The sequence below is a fragment of the Halichoerus grypus genome, chromosome 2 (assembly GCF_964656455.1).
Source record: "Halichoerus grypus chromosome 2, mHalGry1.hap1.1, whole genome shotgun sequence".
NCBI lineage: Eukaryota > Metazoa > Chordata > Mammalia > Carnivora > Phocidae > Halichoerus > Halichoerus grypus.
Window position 1 is genome coordinate 73,662,504 of NC_135713.1, and position 21,310 is coordinate 73,683,813.

Below are 21,310 nucleotides of genomic sequence, written 5' to 3' on the forward strand. Positions count from 1 at the left end.
ATTTGGAAAAGTTTAAATATTCATTAGTCAGAAAGTTCACAAGGATGGTAGTGGGAAAACATCAATTTGGCTAACTGAACAACCTTAAGTTCAAACTTCTAACATTATCCTCAAATTATATTATACATACAATCACTGTATTTTGTGACTGTGTTAAGAGAAGTTTAACAAATTAAATGTAAATATTTATAATACACCAGCTTTTGTAACCTGGTTTTGGTATTCAGATTTAAATCGATGAGCCTAAAAAATTGTAAGTGATTCTGGGCTTCTCTACCCTGCAGAGAGACCCTGGTGTTAATGTCCACTCAGGGATTCATTCACCTTGGGGCTTAGAATCTAATCTGGCCTCCCACTGAACTACATTACAAAGAATGGAGCATTTGAAATTTTTACAGAGTCCCTTAGAAACATATTTATTCTCTTCATAAAGTTTTCTAATCCTACCCCTCTCATCCCCTATGACTTTAGACACTACCACTGCCCATAACCTATTCTTGCTCTATCAAAACTCTTTGACTGGACATCTTTAGATATTGAAATGAGCTCAAATTAAACCTCGTAGGCAGTGTGGAGTTAGACTCTCCTGGGAGCCAGAGCACTTTCTAGGGTCAGTTTTGCCTTTTGGATTTTGGAAACAAGTAACACTGGCATGGACTTTAAATGCTTAGGGGATCAAGGAGAAAAAAAAAAAAAAAAGACCAAAAATAACCAACAGTAAATCAGAAAGAATTCCAACCAGCAAAAATCTAGGTTGGCTAACTTGGATAATGGCATTGGGATAGTGTAGAGAGTAAGGAGCCTCAGGATCAGGGCAGGAACTGCTGCCTTCCCTTGTCTTATGCTTCTTTCCATGCTTAATACTTCATCTTCTAAGCTAAGCATTATTCCAACTTCTTTCATGCACTCCTCCTCCTCCAATCTTCCCATCTTGCTTAAATGCAAGACATTTGAGTATAATGCATTTTTAATCATACTATCTTTTAATCCCTGTGTCATCTAACAGCAGATCATGTATCATCAGCCATGTTTTTAACTTTTAGACTGGACATAACAAAAATTTCAATCAATGTCACTCAATTTGCTGTTTACACGTATGGGTAAGTTAGGTGAAAGGAGACAGTGAAACAATAATTTGAGATCTTAACCAAAGATAAAAAAAAAATTTTTTTGATAAAAATTTTAAATAAGAACAAAGGAAAATTTTAGTATATGTGCTGCCGAAGCAAGCACAAGAACAAAGGAAAATTTTAAAGGAATAGTCCAAAGTATACTATCCCATCATCTCTATAGAGAAAGGGTGAAAAATGTAGGTGAAGGTTTAATTGGTTAAACACAAAATCACGTAGGATACTAAAGCACAAATATATAGCAATATAAACTCAACAGTTCTGTGTAACTAATATTTATGGGGTGTTAACTATGTGCCAGGAACTGTCTACATGTGTAAGCCTCACACAGTAACTGCCAGATTAAAAAAAAAAGAAAAAAAAGCCCTAAGGAGGGAAATTTTTAAAGAAAGAATAAAGAAAAATGTGATATAACTTAAAAAAGACAAAGAAAAAGAAAAAAAAATCCAATAGTTTCAAAACTATCTTAAGAAATAAAAATGGTTGGGGCACCAGACTGGCTCAGTCAGTGCAGCATTTGACTCTTGATCTCAGGGTTGTGAGTCTGAGGCCTACGTTGGATATAGAGATTACTTAAAAATAATTTTAAAAGATCTTAAGATAGGGGCGCCTGGGTGGCTCAGTTGTTAAGCATCTGCCTTCGGCTCAGGTCTTGATCTCAGGGTCCTGGGATCAAGCCCCACATCAGGCTCCCTGCTCAGCGAGAATCCTGCTTCTCCCTCTCCCACTCCCCCTGCTTGTGTTCCCTCTCTCGCTGTGTCTCTCTCTGTCAAATAAACAAATAAAATCTTTAAAAAAAAAAAAAAAAAGGACTTTCACGTCTGAAAAGTCTTTGAAAAAAATCTTAAGATAAATGAAATGAAAATAATTAAGGGAAGCAAAATAATATTTTATCATATACAAAAAGGCAGGGTCTATTATTGGGCTACCTTAAATCTATTTATCACATTCTTATCTTCCACCTTCCTGATACAGCACCTCTCTAAAACCTTTAGACCACACTTGCCGAGTGTGTTATATGGAATCTCTATACTGATTTGAGGTACTTTAAAAAAAAAAAAACAATGTCACTTAAGTCTTTTTTCTTTGCTGTGTGTTTGAATGAAATGCACATCTTAAATATATAAAGTCAATGAATTTTAATGATATATACACCACATCAGTAGGTAACTTCTACTCCAACCAATCTCCACACCACCATGGGCAGCCTGTATTAGTATTTCTTTCCCCATATTTAAGTTTTCCCTGTATTTAACTTTTTATGGACACTCTTCATGTCTGCTCAGCTAGACTTATCATCACAGACTTTTCTTAGAGTTAGTGAGGATTCTAGAACTGTTGGTCCAACTCCCTCATATTACCCACAAGAAAACAAAGAACAAGAGAAAGTTAGTGTAAATCCTGGGACTATGACAAGGGAACTCACATTCTCTCTGGCCAGTACACTTTCTGTCATATTTGAAGTAAGAGATTCACTTTTCCACATCCCATTCAACACTGAGTCCAGGTGTTCAGAAATCCCTTTTAACTGGAAAAAAAATAATTAATGAAATGTAGCTTTGCTTCCACTAAGGAGCACTTTTCCTCAGCTGGTCTCTCCATTGTCTGCCAGCCTCTGGACGGGACATGGGTGGAGGGGCCCACACTGGGATGAGGAGGAAGCTGGAGGGCAAGCGTGGGAGGCAGTTTGTTACCGGCCAAGGCGGCTACATGGCAGCCTGGGTGCATGTCCAGAGCAGTCTGCTCCCTGCCCAGCCTCTCCCGACTGCAAATGCCCTTCTCGGCCCCTCTTCCCTCTCTTTAGTTTTATTTCTCATTGTGACACAATCTTCTCAGTCTCCTCTCCTGCCCCTTGCTTGGGTTTAATCTGGAGAGGGTGAGGTTGGAGGGGACATACACTCTTCACACTCAAGACCTCTTGTTCTAGGAGCTAGGTGGGTTTAAGTGGCTCTAGGGAACAGTAACCTGGAGCCTGTCTGCCCAGAGTATTCCCAGTCCCTCTCCTGGAATAGCTGGGTTATTGGATTCCTCACTTGCAAAATAAAGTAATAATAACAGTACTTTCCTCAAAGGGTTGCTGTGAGAATGAACTAAGAATGTACATAGAAAACTGGCACACAGGAAGTCCTCAATAAATGTTGGTTGCTATTAGCCAAATGACATCTGCCAAAGTTCTCTGGAGATCCACACTAGAAATATAATCACGGTAAGATGGGTATTAACAAATGTATATCATACAGAAAATATCAACACAGAAAGAAGAAGCAGGTTGGGAAAGAAGATAATGTTAAGTTAGAGAAAGAGAACTTGGGCGAATGGGTGTATGCTCAGGTGGTCTGAGGCACCTTTCAATTTGGGAGTTCCCCTCTTTGAATTTCCACAGCACTTTGTTTATGGTACTTATCCTAATCTGCTCTGTTGTGTCAAAATTATCCCCATCCTTCTCCTTCTGAGAAGGTAGGCTCCTTGGGATAAATGTTTGCTAGATAAACTAAAATGCATTTCAAGTAACTAAAATTAAAACCCTTTTCTTCCTTCCCATCTGTACTCCTTGCCTTGAAAAATTCTAAGCTTGAATAGAGATGATTATGTATTAAAACAAAATGAGAAACTAATTCAAAGTTTTATCTTTAAAAGTTTCTGGTAACAGAAGATGATAAATTTCTGAACATTCATAATTATTTTCCTTCTTTTCTGTTGGTTCCCTTCCAAAACTCATCGTATTTTTCTCTCCAACCGCGCAGTGATTAGCTTTATGAATTTAATCTTCAAATTCTTGTCCAAGTCCCAAAAGTCACTCCTGCCCTTTACCAAAGTGGGTTTCTAAAGGAACCATAAGCAATGAGTGTATTTCAGGTTCTTCAGAATGTTTTTCAACCCAATTCCTTTATTCTTTGTTCTAACGTTCTGTGAGCAGTAATCTCATTTATTGCTTCCCTCCCCAAATAATGTAGAGCATGTTTTTCATTTGGCAATCATAACTATTTATCCACTTGGACAGGGAAGGGGAAATTCAAATCAGTTCTCCATTATTTAATTATATATAGAATTCATGTTATTATGCATAATACATGTGTATTCTTTACAAATCTAGACTATATGTTTGCACAAGTATCACAGATTTTAAAATACATTTCCAGGAAGATGAAATCACTATCTTATTCTTCTTTTTAAATACGTCCTTGTTTCAGTGCTTCTAGTATCTTAAATGTATCTTTTTCTACATAATAATCAACCCCATTCATTCATCTGCATCAAAATTGGATGAGCATAAATTTCTATCCATTTCTTACCCTGATATGTAAATAAGTACCATTCATCATAATCTATTTCTAACAGTTATAAATATACAAATTTTTTTAAATTAGCATATTCTTCTAAACTATTTTAGTGTTGGGTTGAGAGACAGCATACTGGAGATGTTTTATTTGTAACTAATGCTTGCACTAATGGTTCAAAACACAGGACCCTGATTTAAAATCTTCTCTAAAAACCTCACTAAAAACAAAATGCCCCATCAGCTCAATTTGTTTAGAAACTAACTTTTTAAGACATGGTGACTTTATGTTACGTTCTAAATATTTTAATCAGAAAAAGGAAGTGGTGAATTAAAAATATATATTAATTAATGAATATTTCATCAAGTTGCAAACCAATTGTCACAAAAACCCTTATATATTATATACAATTTTATATAAATCATTTGATGGCCTCAGCAAGAGGAATATACCCTATTTAAACTGGCTCATGTGATGATCAGGAAATTTTGCTGCGACCACCCTCTCCAAGCTGACTGAAGGCAGATGGTGCCGACATGTTCAGCTGAGGGAAGCGTTGATCACAAAGTATCTGCCAATCAAACACTTGGGAAAGAAATGAGCTCCATCTGTGTTTTAATTACTACAGCAAAACCATCCAGTGTAACTGCCAGAGCTGCACATTTAATGGAGTACAAGAGACATAACACATACTTTCTTTCAAAAACTAAAGTAGAAATTGCCATATACAGTACTAAAAAAAAAAAAAAGAGAGAGAGCACTGTCAATTAAGAACAAAATCTAGTGACAGTATGAATATTTCTATTCATCTCAAAAATATTTCTCAAAAATATTTCTATTTCAGGGGAGCCTGGGTGGCTCAGTCGTTAAGCATCTGCCTTCGGCTCAGGTCATGATCCCAGTGTCCTGGGATCGAGCCCCGCATCGGGCTCCCTGCTCAGCGGGAAGCCTGCTTCTCCCTCTCCCACTCCCCTGCTTATGTTCCCTCTCTCGCTGTGTCTCTCTCTGTCAAATAAATAAATCTTTAAAAAAAAAAAATTTTCTATTTCACTACAGCTTTATTTCACTCTTTCTCTAAGGCAATTCTAATGTGTATGAGAGAATTCTATACATAAACATGAAGAGGTAATATTTGAAAAGTAAAATATCTAAATCTTCTGGACACCAAAGAGTAATCCTACTAAAATTCAATAAAATGAGAAAATTTATAAATATTCAAATTTATATTATTGAATTTTTATAATTACAGATTATATATTTATTATTTTTGTTAATATATCCTTATATTATTATTAAAAACTCATTTCATTAAAAGAAATAGCTGAACTTTCAAAACTTTTCTGGCAAGTGACACCCTGTTCATTTCCTCCCTAGTGATATTAGGTTGTTTGGTTATTGTTCTAGTATTCTCATAAATGAATTTATCCTGGTACTCACCTTATTTCATCACTGTGTGAACAGGAAGCGTGGGAGTACAGATGTTACTTGGTTTACACGTCTACCCTGGAGGCTTTCAGGGGCTTTCTAGGACTGGGATGTGCAAGCAAGCGGGAAGGATATAGGGAGGGATTAAAAGGAAAGAGTTCTCCTTTGTCTTTTCATTTTATATTCTTCCAGCTCAGTCTTCCCCGCTACCCTTTCACTAGCACCAAATATTTGGCATCAAGGATCACCGAGTTAGTTCAGAGATTCACAGTGATCTCAAAGTTTCAGTTACACTTTGAAATTTGAGAAGATATATTGAACATACACAAATACTGACAGTAAAAGCATTTCTAAACTCTAAATATGAATAATAACAAAATAATTTCATTCATCCAATAGGCATTTATCAAGGGCCTATTATACATTGAGTTGAGGTAAAGATTAATAAAGATGGTCCCTGTCCTAAAGGATCTCAGAATCTAGCAAGGTGGCCAATCCCATAAGTAACTGAATGCAAAACAAGAAACACATGTACTAAGACATATGCATAAAGTGCATGCCAGGTGGCAGAGAGGAGGGAAGAATTAAACTTGTTGGGATTCAGGGAATCTTTCAGAGGGATAAGTGGGCTTTCACGGAGATAAATAAGGCAGAGATGGGGGAAGAACATTCCAGATGGGGGACAGCATGTAGAAAGGCAGGGGCACTAGACAGTTCATACTGTCTCCTCATGCCTACTCTCTTGGGATCTACAGGGTCAGATGCTACCAAGAGGTTATTTGAAATAAGACCTAAAAGGGGAATATTTCATTTAGCCATTTGAAAGTTATTGGTGACTTTTTACAGAATAGTCTTAGGTTTGAAGCAGGTTTCAAAATAAATGGAAAGTGAAGAAGTGGGTAGCAGTTTAACAGAGACAAAAGGGGAGGAGAAGAGAGAGGGAGGGAGAGGGGTGAGTATTTTGAAAAGGAGACAGAGTGCAAAAAAGGTTTAAGATTTAAGCATGCTGAAATAGGACAAAAATGGCTGCTCTTAGTGGGACTGTGTTATGTTTGGTTTATTTTTATAATTAATTGAAGAATTATGTTTCTTCAAAATTATTTATTGAATTATTCTTAATTAAAGAACTATTTTTGGGGTGCCTGGGTGGCTCAGATGGTTAGGCGTCTGCCTTCGGCTCAGGTCATGATTCCAGGTTCCTGGGATCCAGCCCCACATCGGGCTCCTGGCTCGGCGGGGAGCCTGCTTCTTCCTCTCCCTCTGTCTCCCTCCCTGCTCATGCTCTCTCTCTCTCTCTCTGTATCTCTGTGTTTCAAATGAACAAATAAAATCTTCAAAAAAATAAAGAAAGAAAGAAAGAACTATTTTTACACTAAAAAAAAAGTTTATACAATCAAATAGAAAATACGTACCTTTTGCCAATCCAGTTTATTTTTTCTTATCCAAATTACCCCCCACCCTTATGATACCTACCTTATCATAATTTTATCTATCAATTTTATCCCCAGAACAAGTAGTGAGTGACAAGATAGTTACTGTAAGCTACCTTTTCATAGCATGGGTAAAATATTAGCCCTGTCTTGAGTCAATTTTTGTATCTGCTATGGAATTCAGATGATCAATTCATTATCAGAGTCCCATAACGGATAGCTCAGAACTGAGTATATTAAGAGAAACACTTTCAAAATGTTTTGAAAACACAAAATTTTTAGAAATAGGTCACAGATTACCATTATAACCCTAAAATCACCATTTTATAATTATCAGAACCTTGATCCTCAATTAAATGCTACCTCATCCACCTATAAAAGGTAACTGGTTACCAATCTAATACTAAACGAGACCTTTTAATATAACTTGATGCTTTTTTTTTCCTTTTTTTTAACTTTAAATTCTTACAAAACTAGAAGCCAGATCACCCAACTCCTTTTCCCTACTCCAAAAAATCATGGTTATTTTTTTAAAGAAAATGTGTTCTCCATACAACGAGTTATTTATTAGACCAAATTACTGAATTTGGAGTAGAACGAAATACATTATATTCTTTGCTATACTGCTACATTAAAAGTTTTCCCCCCCACATAAGGAAATGTATATGACTTGATAGATTTATAATTGCAGCCAGTCATCCAAGTAAATAAAACAGTGAGGAGGCAGCTATAATCCCCTAAAGCAATGGATCAAAGGTTCAGGAAAGAATAGATTCTTTACATGCAGGAAAGGTGAAAATTTTAAATTAAGAATAAAAAAGAAGAATCTTAAGGAGCTACAGGTGAGTGAAAGGAAATTCTTTGATATTCATAACCACTGGAAACTAAAAAATGACTCCAGGTTACCAAAAACCAACCAAAGTAAACTATTTTATGTGTCATTGCAAACAATCAAGAAACATCACACATTGTTTTATAATCGGCTATATAGATATTCTCTATCTTGCCAGTTGTTCAGGCAAAAAATCTCTGGAGTCATCCCCGGTTCTCTCTTTCTTTCATACCCAATCCTTCCTCTCCACTCCACCTTCAACGTATATTCAGAATATCTCTCCACTGATCCTTGGTCCTTATCACCTTTCACCAAGGTTATCACAGTTTCTCCCAACTGATCACCCCATTTTCATTGCTGGCCCCTTCGGCAGGTGAGCTTTCAGAAAGGCAAGTCAGACCAGGTCACTCCCATGCTCAAACCTCCCAGTGGTTTCTGCTCTTGCCAGGACAGAGAGGGCCCTGTATCATCTGGTCCCCAATACCTATCTGATCTCATCTCCAGCTACTCACCCTCATTTACTCCCCTCCAGACACAGTAACTTCCTTGTTGTTACTCAAACACACCTGCACACATCTGTCCCAGGCCCTGGGCCCTTGTTCTTCCCTGTGGCTGAAACACTCTTTACAGAGCCCTCGCCATGGCTTGCTTTTTCATCTGTCACCTCCAAAGGTCTTTGTTCAGCTGTAACCCTTAGTGAGTCATTCTCTGACCACCCAAACTAAAATTGCAAACCCAACCACAAACACTTCACCATTCCCTACCTCTACTTCCTGCTTTATTTTTCTACTTGGTGCTAACCATCCTCTAACAGTTAATATATTTTAATTATTTGTTTATCGTCAGTTTTATACAACTGGAATACAAACTCCAACAAGGAAGGAATTTTTGTTTGTAGATAAATAGTACTTGACCCATAGCTGATTCACAAAAAATATCTGTTGAATGAATGAATCAAATCAGACAGTTCCAGGAACAGAGAGTTGCTAACGATACATAAATCTCCTCATTTCTTATACAGTGGTTAAAAGTTTAGCCTGGTGTAAGTTTTCTGAGCTTTCTTTATAACTTATGTTTTAGGTGAAAAATCACATAACAAGCCACCTCTGAGGTAGAGTCATAACTTTAAATAAAGACCTGGCACCGATAATCAAAAATAAGAGATAAAAAGTCAATGGTGAGTTCAAGATTTTGAATCTATCCTTAAATAACCAGAAAAAATTGATGAGATTATCTCTGATGCCCGTAAACACTGGCCAAGCATTTAAAACACCTTTATTTAAGGCTCCTTGATGTCATTACAGAAAGCTTTTGAATGAGCAAGGACATGCAAACTTCAGGTCTAAAGCACTACAGGAAGTCAAAAAATGTAATTTCACAACCAAAGTAATTTGTAATGCATTCTGTGACTTTCTTTTCAAACACGACTAAAATAATTCAGTTTCAGTCCTAATGACCGCTCCAAACATGCCAATCCCAACATTACTAATTAGCAGCAAGCAAACCATCTGTACTAGACATTATCTCTTTCACCAATGCTCTGGGTTGTTGTTAGGCCCAGACTGATTTGGGAGTAATTAATGTTTCTGCAGTATGCAAATCTAGAGTTGAGTTCACTAGATTTCCACTGGCAAATACTAGTAAAAGCAGGGTCCTCTTTGTATTATCTTTCCCAGAACACCTTCATAGCATGAATTTAAGAGACAGCAAGCTCCCAAGTTTGGTTAAATGTGCACTTATTATTGAAGAGACTTGAAATGCATATGAAAACATTGCATGAATTCATTTCTCTTCAAGCCAAAGACTTCCGAAGACTGGTATCATCAACTTCCCTCAAAACTTGTCTCCTTCAGTCTTCCCCATTTCTTCTATCTCCCCATCAATGCTGCCACTTGGGTTTAGAGAACAGTCATCTTTATTTAACCCTCCCTTCTCACATACAATTGGTGGTCAAAACCTGTAGGTTCCTGTAGTAAGACCTTTGTTCGTTCTCAACTGTGCATGACTGCATTATTCATTCAACTGCTTTTCTTGCCTCTGGTCTTTCCATGATCTGATCAATTATTGTTTTATGCACTGTTATCAACTGTCTCTGTCCACCAATCTATTCTCTTAGCTACAAGATTAAAGTAAACCCCAATCTGTTGTGCTTCTGCTTAAAGAAATTCAATGGCTCCTTATTTTCCACTGAATTAAATGTAGATCCCTCAGCCTAGGATTTAAGGTCCTCTCTAATGATGCCCCAACCCTGACCACCCAGGCTTACCTCCTTCTAGTTCATTTCAGTATAGAAAGCAGCAGCTGTTGAATCTCACTAAACACCTGTAATCTTTCTCTTCAAGTCCCTAGAGCACTTGTGGTACTAATAAATTCATTTACTCATCCATCCACAAATAGTTATTTATCTCCTAATATGCGCTAAACATTGCTTTCAGAGCTGGAGATACAGCAGTGAATAAAACAAAGGTTCCTGCCCTCATGGAACTTATGTTCTGGTGGGGAAAGACAGAAAATAAATTCAATCAACAGGAAAAATATGTCAGCTATAGATAAGCACTTAAGAAGAAAAAAGCGAGAAAAGGAATTAGGGGTTGTTGGGGTACAGTTGGGCAGGGTAAGCTTATAACTTTAAATAGGGTGTTCAGGAAAGGTTTCACAAAGAAGCAAATACCCGAAGAAGGTGAAGGAATGGGCCCTACAGATAACTGGACAAAGAGCACTTCAGGTACGGGAAAGAGCAAATGTCAAGACTTTAAGTGGGAAACGTGTTTGGCTTACCATAGGGAGAGTGTAGAAATATAGTCCAAGGGGTAGAAGGAGACCAGTGTTTTTAGGACTTAACTTTTACTCTGAATATGAGGAGAACATGTTGGAGGGTTTGCAGGAGAGGAGAGGCAAGATCTGACATGTTTTAAAACAATCACCTTGATCAATATATTGAAAGTCTGGAGACAAGTTAAAGGGCTGTTACAAGAATTTAAGCAATAGCTAATAATGATGCCTTGGACCTGAGTGGGTCCAAGTGGGGTAGCACAGGTGGGGAAAGTAGTCAGCTTCTGGGTAGCACTAACAGGATATGGAGCATAAGAGGAAAAGAGGAGGAAAGGGTGACTGGAAGGTTTTTGATGTAAGCAACTGAAACGCCACTGTCTAATAGAAGAAATACAGTGTGAGCCACACACGTAACTTTTAATTTTCTTACAGTCACATTTACAAATGTAAAAGGACAAAGATGAAACCAACTTTTAAAATATATCTTATTTAGCCCAATAAAACAAAATATTATTTCAACAAGTAATCAACATAACAATTATTAAGATATTTTACATTTTTTTCAAACTCTTTGAAATCTGGTGTGTATTTTATATTTACAGCACATTTAGTTTGGACTAGTCACATTTAAGTGCTCAACAACCACATATGGCTAGTGGCTACCATATTGGGATAGTGCAGAACTAGAATGATGAAATGTTTTTTTCTTTCTTTTTTGTAACAGGGATACTAAATGTAATGGGGATACAAGTTATTGTTTAAATTATAGTAGCAAGTCATGGGAGGCAATCCAATATTCACTCATAAGGGTAGTTAATAAATTACGTTACAACCAAGTAGCTACTAAAAGCTAGGTTCCCAAAGAATATTTAAAAGTATGCAAAACATATTCATAGTAAATATGGGGCGGGGGTGGGCGGGAAGGGTCAGAGGAAGAAACAGTATACACAAAATGATCTCGTGAGTAGGGATGAGAAACACACACACATGAGCTTGGAAACACATATGTCAAAGTGTTAACATTGATCATTTCTGGGATAACTGATGGAGGAAAGACTGTAGGAAGAGTAGCATCCCCCACAAAGGGGGATGATTGGAAGGTTTGAACATACTACATTTAGGATGCCTATTAGACACCCCAAGTGGAATATGTTGTCTAGAGTTCAAGAGAGAGGTTCTGATCAGTAATAGGAATCTGGAAACTGTCAATGTACAAATGGAATTTAAAGGCAAGAGACTGTATGAGATCACTAAGAAAGTGGTTTTCAACAGAAAAGAAACCAGGACCAAGGACTGCATACTAGGATATCCAACTTCTAATGTAAGGAAGATGATGAAGAACCAGCAAACAAGACAGGGAAGAACAGCAAGTTGGTATAGAATGACCACCTTTTTCAAAGGATACTGCAAGTCATGTCCAAGGAGAACTGAGAACTGACCAAAGGTATTGACCTGAAAGCCAGTCATGGTCCTAGCATGAAACAGTTTTGGTGGAGCAGCGGGTTCTGAAAGAAGTGGGTTCAAGACAGACCAAGAGGAGATGAACCGCAGAAAAATTCGTGGACCACATTGAGCATGAAGCAGGGCAAAGAAATACAGTGTTTTTATCAGTGTAGAATCATATCCCCGTGTTCTTATCTTCTCTCTCTCTCACTCTAACATAAGTTTCTTAAAACAGGGAATGCCTTAATTCTCTGAGCCCAGTATTACTTTTGAGGCAAAAAATTAAAAACATGCGCCTAGGAGTAATATAGTAATTTTACACAGGCTGGCATACTGAATGCTGAGGTAAACCAATGGATTAACATCAAAGTTAATTCATGATTCAGATCATCAATTGGCGAAAACCTCAACTCAGGGTAAACACCTCTGAAAAGTAACTGCAATCTGATAATTACTGGCTGTCACAAAGCCTAAGTATAAATTTCTCAGTGAAAGCTTTCATCAAGAATGCTCTTTTTCTTTTTGCCAAATTTCAAGTTTAAAACTAACCACTACATTTCTTTGACATTACTGCAAAGATGAAAAAATCCCAAATACCGGAACTTCAGGCAGATAACCAGTGAGTTACCAGCTATGACACAAAAAGACCAGACTGTAACCTAATCAATACAGAAGACTGTTGCAATGAAAAATACAGTGACTAGAAAAATCAATTATTCTTCAAACTTCCAATATTTTACTAAGTCTGGGCAAAGTTCAAGCTATTGTTTCTGCACAGTCTTTCAACAATGGTTCAATCTTACTGAAAATCCTCATAGAGCTAACATATTAGGAGGTAATTCTAGACAACTATTATCAAATCTAATATATGTTGCTTCTTGGCATAAAAATATCTGCCTCTTTTAAGTTCCATTTAGAAAACACAGTAGAGAATTCATTTTACAAGTTTAGCACCTGAGATTGAGGAATGATGGCCAGGGAATGGGCAGGACAACAGAATAGTTGCAGTAATCTCGAAGAAATGTAAGGTTCGGAGGTTTTTAACTTGGGTTTTAGCCATTTCAAAAGGATACACTGGTAATTTAGTGCAGAAATTTCAATGTGTAGATAAGGCAATCTATTTTGCTCACCACAAAATGTCTTATGAAACACTCAAAATAATTCTGTTGGTGTTGCTTCTTTACCTCATCCTATTTATTGACTTAACAAGACTCCAATTTCTCAACACAATCTCAGTGCTCTATTTCAGTTCCCGTTTTCCTGTTTACAGATTTTAACTTCAATTTCTTCTCTCCATAACCAACCATGTCCCTTCCTGCTGCCCACTCTCTCCTGTAATTTTACCTGCCTTCCAGCCACAGAAGGAGATACTGATAACTACACAATCAAGGCTCCTCCGTGGGAGAAAAGGAGAGGCACGGGCCTAGGTGTGCAGCACGATGCTTTTACACTCAAAGGGATTCGATAACCAGGAGTTGGGCTGCTTACCTGAAGTATTATAGGGAAACTAAGAAGACTCAAACAGGAGTAAAAAGAAGGACTGAGGTAGGAAGCGTCCATCGTAAAGTAACTCTGTGTATGTCAGTGTGTGCGTGTTGTTATGTGTGGGCATATGGGAAAGACATTCTACAGTCGAAAAAGCATAAAATATGTGTTTTAAAAGTCAGGCAAGTGTAACTAAGAGAGGTGGGGGATAAAAAGCTTAACAGCATAACAATAGGTCTGCCACCAAGTAAATATATCAATTCATTTAGTATTTTAGGAAAAATTTACTGTTCAGTAGAATGTAAATAAAGTGACTTTATCAAATTCCAACTAGAATTTGCCACTTGGCAAAAATTACCATGAAAATAAAACAGTAAGTTGTTAAGTGATAAGAAAGTTACTTTCCATACATAGTTCCTCTCTTAGCTGAAACTCCATGAAATCCAAGGTCGCATCGTCCTTCGATTAATTCTGCATTGTGTTTAGTGCACCGTCATGCATGTGAAGGCATTCAATAGTAATTACTGAGATTGCATTTTGATTGAGGAGGACAAGACTGACCTTCGCCAATAAAGGAAAACAATGCCGCCTGACTTCTGTCATACTCTAATATTCCAATTGGTAAGTCATATTCATCTGTCACTTTCCCTCCTAAAACTCTTGGAAAAACTTTGAGCTTAAATTGTGGTATTTGTTGTTAGAAGGTCTCAATTTAACAAAATCAATGAATTGGTGAGCTCATTCCCTGACTTACAGTTACTGAGACTGTATGATGGTCTGCAGCTGCCTCCCCCCTCCTGCAGCTTTGGTGTTTGGGAAGGAAGCACCTGAGAGCAGCTCGACTTCCCATCATTAATGGAGGATAGTTGGCAGGAAAGCAGGCAGGGGCAAGGGGGCCCATTCTAAGAGGAAACTACCCTTAAAAGGAAAAAGACTCCATCCTGTTATTCTAGGCTTTACTCAATGCCCCAGCTTTAACTCCTCCTCCTGGGAGGATTTACAACTTGTTTGTGACAGAAAGGAAGGGAATGGCCTTGGGCGTCCTAACCCAGGCCAGGGGGAAGCTCAACAGCAACTTAACAGCCAGTGGGATATTTAAACAAAGAGCTTGATCTGGTTGCCTTAGGCTGGCTGGCTGGCTGGCTGGCAGGCCTTAGGGCAGTGGCAGCTGAGGCCTTCTTGATCCCTTCTTGATCCCAGAGGCTACTAAATTCTGCCCTGGAAGAGCCCTCCACCCTTTCCCACCTGAACAACTACCAGAAAGGTAGATGAGCACGTGGACAAAAACCAGATCGGGTGGCAGGCGCAGGGAGGGTTAATCAGATTAAAACAACCCACACCAAAGAACCCCTAAAACCCCCTAGATTTAAACGCCAAAATGGCAACCCTCTCGGCTCCCCTCCCTCTTCAGGATCTTTGTACTATCGCTCAATAAACTTTGCTTTGCTGCCCACCACTCTTCCTCTGGTCTACCTCTTCATTCTTCGAAGCGGTGTGACCAAGAACCCGGGGCACTAAAGGAAAAGAAATCCTGCAACATCACGACTGGCTAAAACGCAGGAACCAACCTCCTGCCCCCAACATGGGCTTACTTTTTATAAAGTCATCTAGGACTCAGTAAGTACCAAGTATGGGGAATGGTTCTCTCTAAGCTGTCCCACCTCGTGACTGGTCTTGCACTGCAGTGCTCACAACAACCACCCCGACCCCCACCACACACAGAAGATGCCAAGCCTCTGTCCCTGTACCTTTGTGCCCTTTAAGTATTGCTGCTCCAACTTTGTTCTCCCTAATTGCCCCAGGCCACAGATTGTGCATGCAGAATGGGTACCCTTTACTTCCATTAATACTCACTCCAAATCAGGAGCTAATGAAAAAAATTGGTCCATGGTTATAAAATCTTGCTTCTATAACAGATTGGCAGAGATAGGGGTGTTCCAAAAATTAAAATAACAACTTTCTTCATAAATATTTCAATAATTGCTTTTCTTTTTTGCAAGTCTCACCCACCTTAAAGAGAGAAGTCAAATTGAAGCAACAATAAATTAAAGGAAAACAACGGAATGCAAGGTCAGCGAGGAAAGTGAGTAGCGCTGGCGGTGGTTCTCTGATCTGCAAAGCCTTTGGAGCAACAAAGATTTAGGATAACTTCCTAGTTCCATCGTTTCTTTGCCGATTGCCTTCACTCGCATTCCCTGGGAAAATCCCCCTAGAAATATAACTGACCTAGCTTTCAAAACAGCTGGTGAGAAATCGTAACAATCTTTTGAAGTTTTGATTTTGAAGTCTCCTTCCACCTTATCCACCACTCACTGACCACATATGATTTAGAACCTCAAAACTCTCATCTCCATTAATTAGTTCCTTTATCTCTGATTTCTCTCAAAGATAAGCTTTTAAGATAATTTTTAACAAAGTTAAAGGATCAGTAAAGCAACTGAGCCAGTTCAAAATGATTTAAAGATTAAGTAGTCTCTTCTATCAGCGAAGGCAGCTGCTCCATGATTTTTTTTTATATTTTTTTTTTTAGGACACAGATTTAATCTCTAATTTACCATAGCTGGGGAAATTCAGTATTAAATTGGATACTGTGTATATATATATTTTAATGTTTAAAAGTGTTTGAGTTTTCTTCATTTATATTAGCACTTGAAATACACATACTATTGATAAAGAAACTAAACATTGAAGTGAATTTAATATGTGCATAAACTTTCAACTAAATATATATTTTTGTTTATAGAGGCATTTGCTACAGATGCACAGTTAATTTTGCTATCAAATTGTTTAACTAGCTGATTTTGATTTTCAACTTCATTGTCAAATAACATCTTTCTTTTAATAATGATATTTTTATTGACAAAGAAATTCATGATGGCATAAAATCAGATTACACTTCTATACAGAATCCGAAGGTTGTTGTACCCCTCTAGGACCAAAAGGGCCCACAGTTACTTCTTGCAAAGAAATGTGCCTTCCACAAGCTCTTGTCCTCTAAGCAAGGGTCCTACAGTACTGTTCAGCTTTCCTTAGAAAATGATTCCAAAAATAAAAAGGAGTATGAGCAAGAAAACAGTTGGTTTTCTTTCCATTTCTTTTCCTTCAGAGAACCACAACAAAAAGTAATTTTTGGCTTTCTGTCTAAAAGTGATATGCTAGAGTTGTTTCTCCCCTGCATCTTCTATCACTAGTGTTTAGCAAAGAAGTTTTAAAAACTACTGCTAGATATAAATTATCTAATGCTTAGTATGGAGGATCCATGTGCCATGAGTTGGCTCAAATCTATGATAAACACAGGATGTGAACGACAAAGGAAACTATTTTTGCAGCTGTTGGCCTCAAGTCTCGTGTTATTGATTATGGTAATATATTGTGCCTTTCCTAGGAAACCACGTAGGGCATACCTGTCATATTCATCTGCTGGGTCTTTTGACGCAAATGGCTTAATGTCAGATCAATGAATGACAGTGCTATTCAAACCTCATGGTTACTAGAGCTCACCTTTGGGTCTCTGGCAGCCCCACCATTACCCTTCAGTTTCCAAAGAAACCCAGGCTGATTCACAAATGAGTTAACTAATGGAATTTTTGCATTCCCAAATCAGCTTTGTTTAATTAACTTCATTTGACGTGAGCCTCTCACTAAAAATATTAAACTGAGAATAGTGTCACTTTATAAGGCTCACAACTGTACCTCAGAGTTTTAAATGTTTGAGTGGGTGAAACATTTCTTTCTAATCTGATTTTCCCTCATTAATTATGCAAGGAGATGGCTGCACCCACCAAATTAGGTCAAAATTTCATAGTGTCTGTTGGCAATCACCAGTTTAACTTAGAGTTGTCAGTAAAAATATCTGATTTGTGAATTTAATGTTGATAAAACGAGCCATGCATTTTGTAATCTTTCTTTGGTGGGCAGAATAATGGTCTCTAAAGACGTCTCTTACCTAAGCGCCAGGACCTGTGAATATGTTGCTTTACATGGCAGAAAGAACTTCGCAGATGTGATTAAGGTTAAGGACCCTAAAATGGGGAGATTGTCCTGGGGAGATTATAAAAATTGACTTCTTTCCCGGTCGCAGAGAGCCAGAGAGATGGCTGCATGAGGATTCATTCAGCGTCTGCTAATGGTGAAGAAGAAGGAAAGTGGCCATGAGCCTAGGAATATAGACGGCCCCGAGACGGTGGAAAAGACAGGGGAAGGGATTCTCCCCTACAGCGTCCGGAAAGGAAGGTAGCCTTCCTGACACTTTGACTCTGTAGTCATTGAGACCTGTGTCAGACTTCTGACCCATAGAGCTACAAAACACAAACTCCGTATTCTTTAAGCCACCAACTTTGCAGCCATGTGTTACAGCAACAAATGAAAACTAATATACTTCCTAGTTGTTAGAATGTTTTAATCCTTTCTTTTGTAGGAGAAAAGTAAGTTGAAAAGTTGACTAGGAAAAAGAGCTCACCTCCAACTAGGGAGTATGCTGCCATGAAAATGAAAACCGGCCTGTGAAAGTGTGGGTGTCCAGGTTCCAGCCCTAGCTTTGCCATGACATAAACACATAACTGGGCAAAGCACTTAACCGGTGCTTCACAAGCTGAGCCTCTTTCCTCTCACTGGAAAAAATGTTTCCTTCCAGGTCTATGTTCTCCACACAGCTTCCTCTAATTCTTGTGGACACTATTTTGATTTAGCTTGTTGTCTTTCCAGTGAGAACCAAAGTGATCCTTTCTCTGCCATATTTCATCGGTTCATGCCAGTAAACTCTACAGACCTGCCATTTCCATATTTCAAGCAGGAACAAGTTTAAGTATCTATGAGACTTAAAAGCTTCTTATTAGGACGTAAGAATAAAATGAGAACTCTCCTAAGCCAATTTTTAAAATGATCGTGCTTAAAACTGCTTAGAACTACTTCTTGATGCAAGGATGAAAGAAACTGTAATCTTTATAGTACACTCTAGGTAAACTGCCACCTCTGTCAGTTATGTCAGCAGGAGAGTATTTTCATGGGTATTTTAAGGGTTCAAAACTACAGAAGTACTTTTTTAATTACAAAGAGTTAGCTACTCAATAGATTAAATTATATCACCCAAAACGTTAATACAAGGAGCAAAAATTTGACAGAACATAGCCTGGAATATAACAGTCTTCTTTCCAGCACAAGCATTTTGAAAGTGTTTCAGTAAAAGTATTTTTTAAAGTACGGAAACCATTTATACTGACTTAATTTTTTTTTAATATTTAACCTACCATAATCTAAATTATGTAATATATATAGTAATGTGATTTTTGTAATATGTAATGCATATATTAATATGTAAATAAATCATAATAGCTCTACTTTTCAGGAACTTTGATAGCAGTTTACTAGCAAATTTTCAAACACAGAAACAGGACTAAGTATTCTAAACATAAGGTAATTAAAAGTCAAAGCATCTTAGCAATGTTTTCAGAGTAGAAAGAAATTTACAAATAAGCACTTATGATATTTAAGATAAGACAGATATTCTTCACATACAAGTAACTAAATTTAAAATTTTTAGCCCTTTTTTACACTCTCTCACAACTGTATTTCTCACTGAGTCTCTGTAGAAAGGTGAGTGAAGAGTATTACCAGTCCACTAAGTATCACACAAAAACAAAGGAGGGCATATTCTAGAAGCCTCCAAAAATACAAGAAACAAAAATGCCAGTTTCAATCAACGTCTCTCTAGAAATGGACAGACTAAACCACTTACCTACATTTCAAAAGAGCCAGATGTTTACCTCCACACACAATAAAAAATCAGCTACATTAAAAAATGCGGGGGAGGGGGCTCCCTACTCCATCGACTCTACCTTATTCTTTTTTTCTCTTGCAAAGCTATCCCTTAACTAATTAATTAGAAACTGACTTCACCTACCAGCTTCATTTATACACAGTAGCATGTTCTGCAAAGACACACTCAAACAGTCCAGTGGGAAATCAAGAGGAGGAAATATATATAAGACTAATATTGTCATATGGACAGAACTCTCCTAATGCAGTGAGATTCAGAAGCAAGCTGGTAGGAAGAAACCTGGCTTGTGTACTTCATCCTTTATTGTCTATTGATGAGGCACACTGCAGATGAAAAATTGAAACAGAAAACTAACTTTAAAAAGGAAATATTCGTTCATAGATCTTCTATGTGAATGTTATAAGTGGTTCTAAAGTATTCTTGTCCTAAAGCTGAACTCAGCTTGCTTATCCTTACAAAGCATGAATATGTATTAAAAGAAAACTTTTATAAAACACTAATTTCATTTATCACAAAAGTGGGAGCAAATTGTGAGATATTTTGAAAAGCATTAAAAGTACAAAATAAGTATGAAATGATAGTTATTAATATACTTTAAACTTCACATATCTCCCCGTAACTGAATCTTTGTCCAATGTTCTAATTTCTCTAACATGCAAATTCTCAACGTAACTTGGCCCTTCTTCTCTAATATCTACCCATGTCATCTTGACCTTTAAAATGTTAATATTTAAACTGGATAAAATAGATAAAGAATCAATAAGAAATATCTAATTTACACACTTAAAAAACAGCCCATTTGTCCTGTGACACTTGTCAAAATATTTTAGGGAATTTATGTATTTCAAAAAATTTCAAATAAAAAGCTCTACTGGGTTTGCTAAGGCTGCTTACTAGAGAGAGGAGAAAGCATTACATTGTGCATTCACAGTTATTTGCATAAGCCTATCTCACACGCATATACACACAGACCAACACACACTTTAAGTACAAACTGTAAGTCTATTCTAGGTAATTGGATGAAATGCTCCCATACACAACGATTTCAGTTATTAGTATATCTTAGAAAGAAGAAACCATTCATGCACCTAAAACAGAATAACAGAGGCATTTAGTAATTCTCTGTCTGACATGCAAAACAAGGCACTTACCTTCTATTTCTAGGGACGTCTGAAACTGAGCTGGAAACCAAGCAACGGGGGGGGGGGGGGGGGGAAGAGGGGCTTTATTGCGGGGTGAATCATCCCCACATAGATGCTCTGAACAACCCCTGTATGCATACTGACATCATCAGGAGAGACTTGGAGGCAGAGGATACTATGGTAACCAGGCAATGTGCTGGGAGACAGAAGCCTTTAATTGCTTTAACAACTTCCTGGGGCTCGAGCTACCAGGCTTGGATTTGCTAAGTAGGAAGTGAAGGTTGTCACAGAAGCCTCGAGTGTGACACAGAGCAAGGGGACTCAATGAATTTTGAATCTATTCATTGCGATGTGACTTTTTAATGACAAATGTCATTACATGACTCCATTAGCAATATTCCTCACAGCTGAAGCTCTGACAAAGTCACAGGTCAATAAATAATGCTGCCAGGTAGCAACAGTGTAAGTACTCATAGATGGTTTTCTCATTTAACAAGCATTAATATTATTGCATTACGAACATCCTTTTCCTTGAGGATGAATACTTGATTCCCTTTGAAAAGAAAGCTCACATCTGTGCCTTCGAGGTCAGTATAC

At 37.7% G+C, this 21,310-nt stretch overlaps 1 protein-coding gene across 14 annotated transcripts in view; it reads right to left on the minus strand.

Moving 5' to 3' along the window:
• PAM (peptidylglycine alpha-amidating monooxygenase) overlaps window positions 1-21,310 on the minus strand; it is a 281,035-nt gene that overhangs the window by 202,180 nt on the left and 57,545 nt on the right. Inside the window, exon 1 of one of the 14 annotated variants that reach the window (XM_078066990.1) lies at window positions 20,723-20,831. The exons of the other annotated variants lie outside the window; for them this stretch is intronic. The gene's annotated coding sequence lies outside the window, so the exon portion shown is untranslated. Of the gene's footprint in view, window positions 1-20,722; window positions 20,832-21,310 lie in introns of those variants that run through there. 14 annotated transcript variants of the gene reach the window in all.